We start from the raw sequence: 8,936 nt of genomic DNA on the forward strand, positions 1-8,936 counted from the left end.
CTTTGCCAAATAATTAACTGTCAGTTCGATGTCGTTGGTCCCCGAAGAGATAAAAATAAATCGGCAAATGATCTCTTAACAGTCACTGTACAGAGTACGGCTAATAACGCTAGCTAATGTTAGCAAGCTAGGTCGCAGCCATAGGGTTGGGTTGTACGCTACTTTTCACGGTGCATTGTGGGATACGTTGAGTCCACTATATAGGGTATAATAATTCATTCTATACATTCGTTAGTTCTTTATTTTCTGGTCATTTGAAGGTCACAGAAACAAAAATGTAATATCAAAATGTCTGCTCTCTTGACCTGCACTCATCTAAAACATCTGGAGGTTGTTAGCAGTTAGATGGAGATACTGGAAATATGCCACATGGTTAATAGACAAAGGAATCAGCTACATTTTGATTTGAAACTCTGTGATGATTGATGGTAGCTGGCTAATAAAAATGCTGTCTTTATGGAGATAGATTAGTTTAAGCATTACTTGTGTGAGCAGTTTGACTGCTGTATATGAATCTGTAAATATAAACACCTTCCACAAATACAAAAAAAGAGTTGTATAAATATATTTTGCTAACGTTAATGTAACAAATCGGCAAATACACACCCAAACTCCCAAAATTAAAAACAAAAAAGATGTGCATAAAATGCCAATTGGCAAGCATAGAATTAAGATTCACAAATAAAAATTTGAAAATATTCACCTTTTTTTTTATTTATTTGTAAATTGATCAAATAAATTCCCAGATTTTTTTATTTGTAGAATTTGTGTATTTGCAGCTGCGTTTTATATTTGCAAAACTGTTTTATGAGTTCACATTTTTTGTATTTAGGGATGGCCTTTTATATTTACAGATTAAACATTAACACAAAACAAAACAAAATAATCTGTATTGATTTTGATATTAAAACAACAAAACAGACTGAGCATGAGGTAAACCTATTCTCGCATTGTCAGTCACAGCTATTTCCTGTGTGGGCAGCAGATGACTTTCCCCCGTGTTCTGAATGTGGCTTTGTGCAACATAACAGACTTCCTCAGAAATCAAAACAATTCCCCTAGATGATGGAAAGCTGTTACATCTTTGGTTTGGGGCGAGTCCCCCAAAAGTGATGTAACAAATTAAAATGTTTTGCATGCAGTGATTTTATTTATTTATTTTAATCTGAAGACATTTAGCTCGTAATCACTAGGTCAATCTGTGTATCGTTTGGGCAAATTACAATATGTGTGTATTAACGAGCAGCACATTAAGTGCAAAGGTTGCGATCTAGTAATCCACCACCACCAATCATCAACGTCTGTTATCTGAGCTGCTCTAATGTAAAGACAGAACAGCCGGAGAGATTAACACTTATGACCTATATTTTTATGCTGATGTGACACTATGATTTGCTATAAGTGGAATGATCTGTGACGCTGTGAAGTGTTTTGAATCACTGCAGTTCATTCAGTTTAGTCTGTTCATTGTTGTATAATAAGAGTGTTCATGACCTGAATGACTGTGTGTTATTTGAGCAACAGGAAACAACAGGAAACACATTTAAATGGAACACGGAGTCCCGTGAAGGAGTTTTAATGATCACAGAAATATCAGGAATAAATAAATTCATAATCACTTTCCCATTAAGGTCAGCCCACTTTGCATGGTTAAAGAGTCTTTATAAAGTGGCCCAATTAATGAGCATATTCCCAGATACCTCCTCTGTAGTAAATATCTAATTGTGCACTATCCTGAGCTCCATGTCGAGCCATCAGTCTCTTTTGATTCTGGGCATGGATCCAGACTGCCAGGTACTGTGCGTGACCGTAACAGGGTGTGACATGGCATCTTTTTCTCTGAAAACAGGTTGGAGTAAGTGAATGCTGCCAGGCAAGATTCACACGCCAGCCACAGGTACGTGCAACATGTTTGTGTACGACTCATGGGGGAAATTCATCAGTGTGTTTTATTGTCGTAAAGAGGAACAATCGAAAATTTGATCTTAAGTGCTGTATTGTAGGCAAGTCCAGCTCAAGTAAGTCCAGTTGTCTACAATATAGCACTTAAGATAATCGTGACCTGGAACAATTGAAAATTTGGCTCAGTGATGAAAAGGTAATGATAAATAAAAGATCTAACATGCCTTCAGCACTGAGTAAGGTTGGGTGTTTGTTTATGCATCGCTCATTAGCTTGCATAAATGCACATAAATGTGGGTTAGTGTAAGGCCGCCAGGATGATTGATCACATGGTTCCCACTTTCAATCCATCTTGGCCCCTTAAACCCACTTGAGTTGACACAGCTGGACTTATAAGGAGCAAGCAGCAACCTCCAGGGCTGAAAAATGGAGGTGCTACAAAATGCAGTTCCTCCAATGGCCATTTAAGTCTTGCTGGTCAATCCCCACACACCTCATGTTAAAATGTCCAACTTTACAGCAGAAATAAACATGTTCACAGCCTGGTACAAAAGACGGTTCTGGTCTGGATACCGACTTTTCCCATTCAGCATGATGTGAATCTTTATAGAACCCACTCTTTTAAATTTCATTGAGGCTTAAAGTTACACATAATTCAGGGCCGTCTTGAGTGACAAATGTGGTTGTCTGCAAGGCATTGCAACAGTCTGTGAATCACATCCACCCTGTGCTCCTTCACAGCCCCACCCTCTCCTCCAAATTTGGTCACGATGACGGCCAAATTGCCAAACTCAAGTTTACTGTCAGTTGACAAACAACGGGTGACGTCATTTTAATAGACCAGAGCTATCTACCTAGACTTTAGCCTGACTGGTCCAAATGCCAGTTTGTTCAGTGTGTGTCATAACATGGGTGTTTCAACTTGGATAATTGGCGTACTGCAAATTATTTACCGGTTTAATGTACCCCTTGATGAATAACACTTGTACTAGGCAACTAACTGTTGACAAACATGTTGACTGCCTTTTCGTCTTCCTATATTACTTTTTTAAATATTTTAAAACCTGCATTGTGTACGTTTCTATGTACATTACCTCCAAACAACTGTCAATCAGTTGAACGGCGTGATGACCCAATAGAAAGTCATGAGGAAGTCAGCACATGTGAGCCACACTTCGTTTTTGAACCTGTGTGGGAATCACATGGGCAGGCTGCCTGTGAAAAACTGAATGAGCCTTTTAATTAAATCTTTACACAAGAGACTTTTCATTCAGTCTCACCTATAACAAAAGACAGCTGAAACAAATTCATGGGATCAATTAACAGATTTATTCTTTTTGCATTGCAAACAGACAAGGGAGTCCAACTTTACATGGCAACAGACACAGAGAGCGACCCACATAGCAGTAGGCTGTTGCAGTGACCCACTAAGTGACATCAGGAAGGGATTAAGAGTGTGTTTGTGTGCGTGTGGTCGCCCCGCCTCCAGCTGTAAAAAAAAAAAAAAAAAAAAAAAAGGCTGTGACCACCAGTGTGTTGCACAGTTTGAGAAAGACTGTCATACTGTAATTCAATATTGTAGATTTCATTGAAAATAAAAGCAAGACAAATCAAAGACAGGGTAGTCACATTAAAATCATCTTCCGTCAGATTCACATATGAGTGATTACCTTCTTATGTGCTGTTTGCAGGCACTGGATCCTGAGGGTCGCAAAGGTCGGTACTGCAGCAGGGATCCCCAGTGTTACACAGGTCCTCACAAGTTCGAGATATGGTCTCGCCTGAAAATCAAACAAACAAAAAACAAACTGCAATGACTGAACCATCCCTCTGTCACTGTGGTATGTATTATGGCTGAACACACATTTTGAAACATGTACATAAGAGAAAGCGACATGAATGCAGCACAATGAGTCCTGCTTACCATCAGTGGAAAAACTTGTCATGCAGTACTGAGATGATTCTGGGCATTCTGTCTCTGTCTTGCAGTCAGGGTTACTGTCACAGGTGTAGCATCTGAGTGTGAGCACTGATGAAAGATAAAAGTCATCAGGATTGACACAGGGTTTTCACTATAATCTTAAGATGTTATAAAGGTGACATCAATGTTTAGTCAGTGGGAATACTGGAGAGCCTTTCATTAACACAGACATTAAATTGCTGAGGAAAGAAAAGTCCATTGACAAGATCACAGTGATCCAATCGAATGGTTCCTTTATGGCTAAAGTTACAAAAGTATTACTTCAGTTTCACCTTTGATTTAGTAAAAATAATGTGGGAAAAAAACGGCAATTCCCTCACCTTGAGTGCTACACAGCAGGAGCAGCGTCACAAGAAGCAGGACCTTCATGTTGTCAGATGGCATGTGGAAAAACCTCCCACACTGGCACCTTATATACTGTCCCACACACCCACATATCAAACTGGAACTGAGTCGAGCACTTCCTTGTCTGTGATATTCCAGTAAATGTTCCTTTCAACTCTATTGTCCCGGGGAGAAAACGAAACGAAAATAAACAAAGACTTATTGAGTCTGCTTCATACTTTTGCTGATAAGCCAGGTGATGTGTTGCAGGAAGATTAGTTGATGCTGCTTTTAACCCTTTCCTGTAGGTTATTTATGATGAGGTTTGTAAACTCTGGATTTCTGAGATTACCTTCACGTCTGACATCAGTTTAAGACTGTATCATATTATATCAGGTCATGTCACAAATTTAAAAGCAGGCCAATCTGTAGTTTTCCATGGCATAGTTTGGCTCTGTTGAGTCACTTGAGGCATTCATTTAGTATAATTATATACAGCATAATTTTGTACAGGCACATCCAACTACTTGGACAGCACCCTTCCCACTACAGGACAACAATACGTAATTGTTTGTAAACCTGTTTTGATTTTCTGGGCCTGCTGCCCTTTATTATTCTCATACAGCTAAATTATAGTGTGTGGTGTAAAGGCTTTGGAAAAGTGGACGTTGTTCAGCGTGTGTGTTCCAGCCTGTTCAATTTAGACACTCTGACAGGTAAATGGTAACCCTTTGAAACAGTGGGTTGGTCATTACCCTACCAAAAGTTGTAGCGTGTGTAGCTGTATGATGAGAGATGTGAAATTGACGTGCATGAACTCACCCTCACCGTGATCACAATTAGGTGAATTAATTAACAGTAATTATCAAACCTTGATAAAACTCACTGAAAAACGATTAAGGCTATGTATACTGTGTTCTGCTGTATGTGTTTCCCTGCACTGGATGTAGTGTGAAAATGTTAACTTAATAATACCATCATGACCATATCATAAGGCTTAATTTAGAAAATGTGAAAATGTATTCAGTTCACCCAGCGATCACAAAAAGAGTCTTCAACCAACTCCCAGTTAATTGATTTTATCATTCACAAAAGCAGTCCACACATACTAAGGAGAATACATAGAAGTTTTATCAACACTCCTCTGGTGGAAACTTCTGATACTGTAGTTTTAAAAATTAAAAAATAAGAAAAAAACAACAGGGGAATCACTTCATCTGTGTTTTTAGTGCATTCAATAAGACTAAGAGTCAAACTCAGCACTTGTAAGTATAGCTTAACTATGAAATAATTAACATTAAGATATGCTGTCACCTTAAATTGCCTGTGCAGACACTCCTCATGTTTGTGAGGGTGACTACAGCATCAAGTACTTTAGTGACATCTGCAGGTGACAATGGGGAAGTGCAAGACAGTGTGAGCATGAGAATTTTTTTTTTCAACCCAACCTGTTTTCAATGTAAGGGAAACAGTCCTGCAAAGAAATTTGTAATATCCACATGGAGACTGTAAGATTTGTCTATGGATGACTTTGTAAAGTTATTCCAATAAATAAAAACTGCTGACAGTGAGGTCTGGGGATTTTCCACAGTAAGATGCTGCTGTTAAATGCTAATGGCATGACAAAGAAATCTCATTCTCCTCAACTGTATTGGGGTGACCTACTAATCACCCTACTGTATCACTGATGTTTACACGTGATGCCAAGAGTTATCAAGTCAGTGCTTCTAGGTGCTGTCACAGCCAGTGATACAGTTTCTATCTCACTGACCTGAGTCGCAATGAGGCTGGTTTCAAAACAAGTTAGGCAGGATGGTGACACTGAAGATGAGATAACAGATGAATGTTTACTTGGTTTCTCTTACTTTTACCCTCTTACCCAAAGGAAATATTGAACAAAGAACATGTTTAACTTGTTTCGCAAATTTATTTTCAGGACAAAAAGAGATGAAAAAAAAAGATGGTTCTTGTGTAATTCGAGATATAGCCTCTGGATCAAATGACTTTTGATCGTCATCCCTCTGCTGTCCCTAAAACATAATAAAACAGTTTGAGCTACAGTATAAAGACTTCAGCTCAACACCACTTTATCATAGTACTGTATCATTTTTACAGTTATAAACAAAGACTGTTAAAGTCGTGCTGAGGAGAAGCTGATAAACAAGCTGTCACACAACTATTCTGCCACAGATCACGTACAGACAGCCTGAGGCTTCACTGTGAAGCTGCAAATAAACTGCTGGGAGCTTGTGTTGTTTTCTGCTGCAATGCCAAAACTCTACTTGTGTTTATTATAATAAACAATAAAGCCATGATGCATACATTTCACCAGAGTAAAATCTTTATTAGCACATTTAGTTTACAAGCAGAGCTTTCCTCTGTATCAGTTAATAAATAAAAGATTAGTTAGAAAACCAGCTGAACAAAACAATGTAGCCTACCACTCTGAAGCACTTAATGTGGGATTCGCATACAGTGCCCTCCAAAAGTATTGGAACAGTGAGTCCAATTCGTTTACTTTTGTTGTAGACTGAAAACATTTGGGTTTGACATCAAAAGATGAATATGAGACAAGAGATCAACATTTCAGCTTTTATTTCCAGGTATTTACATCTGGATCTGATACACAACTTAGAAGATAGCATTATTTGTAATGGAACACAAAATTTTTAGGTGTAAGTATTGGAACATATAAACTTAAAATAGATTAAAGTGAATGAGACTTAATATTTAGTTGCAAATCCTTTGCTTTCAATAACTGCATCAAGCCTGTGACCCATTGACATCACCAAACCTTTGCATTCTTCTTTTGTGATGCTGTTCCAGGCTTTCACCGCAGCCTTTTTCAGTTGTTGTTTGTTTTGGGGGGTTACTCCCTTCAGTCTCCTCTTCAGCAGGTAAAATGCATGCTCTATTGGGTTTAAGTCTGGAGACTGACTTGGCCAGTCTAAAACCTTCCACTTCTTGCCCCTGATGAACTCCTTTATTGTTTTGGCAGTGTGTTTTGGGTCGTTATCTTGCTGCATGATGAAGGATCTCCCAATCAGTTTGGTTGCATCTTTCTTTAAATTAGCAGACAAAATGTTTCTGTAGACTTCTGAGTTCATTTTGCTGCTGCCATCATGTGTTACATCATCAATGAAGATGAAAGAGCCCGTCCCAGAAGAAGCCATGCAAGCCCAAGCCATGACATTACCTCCACCGTGTTTCACAGATGAGCTTGTATATTTGGGATCATGAGCAGATCCTTTCTTTCTCCAAACTTTTGCCTTTCCATCACTTTGGAAAAAGTTAATCTTTGTCTCATCAGTCCATAAAACTTTTTCCCAGAATTTTTGAGGCTCATCTCTGTACCTTTTGGCAAATTCCAGCCTGGCCTTCCTATTCTTCTTGCTAATAAGTGGTTTGCATCTTCTGGTGTAGCCTCTGTACTTTTGTTCATGAAGTCTTCTGCGAACAGTAGATTGTGATACCTTCACTCCTGCCCTCTGGAGGTTGTTGCTGATGTCACTAACAGTGGTTTTAGGGTCTTTCTTTACAGCTCTCACAATGTTTCTGTCATCAACTGCTGATGTTTTCCTTGGTCTACCTGTTTGACGTCTGTTGCTTAGTACACCAGGGGTTTCTTTCTTCTTCAGGACATTCCAAATGGTTGTACTGGCTATGGCCAATGTTTGTGCAATGGCTCTGATTGATTGTCCATCTTCTCTCAGATTCACAATTGCTTCTTTTTCACCCATAGACAGCTCTCTGGTTTTCATGGTTCCACCTCTAAATGCAGTCTGCACAGGCAAAACGTATCGTACCCAATCTGAAACTGAGCTCAGACATTCAGTGCTATTTATTGTTTGAATAATCAATGTAATTGGGAGACACCTGGGCAACAAAACAAACCTGTCAGTCACATGTTCCAATACTTTTGCTCTCATGAAAAATGGGTGGGTTCAAAAAAAAAAGGTGCTATCTTCTAAGTTGTGTATCAGATCCAGATGTAAATACCTGGAAATAAAAGCTGAAATGTTGATCTCTTGTCCCATATTCATCTTTTGATGTCAAACCCAAATATTTTCAGTCTACAACAGAAATAAAGGAATTGGCCTCACTGTTCCAATACTTTTGGAGGGCACTGTATGAGGTACAGTATGGTTCATTCATAGGCGTTATTAGTCATTGCAAATCAAGCCGGAAGCAAGGTACTAAAAAAAGAATGTGATTTAAGTCTTGTAAAATGTAAAATAATAACTTGAGTGAAGTTTGCTCTGCTTTGCATTTTGATCTGTTGATGCCTCCCACAGCCCAGGACAGGATAAGTGGATTTGAAAATTAGTGCAGAGAATTTCTACAAACATAAATGACTCTTAGTCTCAGTGATATGTGGCATAAATACCGAGCCACAGTGTGAGGCCTCTCTGTAGACATTTGGTTTAAACAATGATGTTTAAAGTACATTTATACAGTATATATAAACTTTATAATAATTAGCGTATCAGTCACCATACCTGTTACATTTTTACGGTAAGGCAGCAAATGTGACCTACAAAAATGTCCTTTTATCCAATCAGCAATCCAACCTTTACACAGTATGTCATAATGACCATAAAGAAAGTCTGTGTTTCCTTAAAAATATGCTTTTTGAAGTTAAAAAATAGAATAAAATAAAAATGAATAAAATAAATTAAAAAATAAAATTTAAAATGAAAAATAATAATAAAATAAATTAAAATAGAAA

The 8,936-nt window shown here is 38.2% G+C and overlaps 1 long non-coding RNA gene across 1 annotated transcript; it reads right to left on the reverse strand.

The window, feature by feature from the left end:
- Positions 1 to 3,212: 3,212 nt before the first annotated feature.
- LOC117260240 (uncharacterized) lies at positions 3,213 to 4,361 on the reverse strand. Its single transcript, XR_004501904.2, has 4 exons — positions 4,204 to 4,361; positions 3,827 to 3,931; positions 3,573 to 3,683; positions 3,213 to 3,391 (listed from the first exon to the last, which is right to left on the reverse strand). It is a non-coding gene; the product is annotated as an uncharacterized LOC117260240 (long non-coding RNA).
- Positions 4,362 to 8,936: the final 4,575 nt, after the last annotated feature.

The sequence above is a fragment of the Epinephelus lanceolatus genome, chromosome 4 (genome assembly GCF_041903045.1).
Source record: "Epinephelus lanceolatus isolate andai-2023 chromosome 4, ASM4190304v1, whole genome shotgun sequence".
NCBI lineage: Eukaryota > Metazoa > Chordata > Actinopteri > Perciformes > Serranidae > Epinephelus > Epinephelus lanceolatus.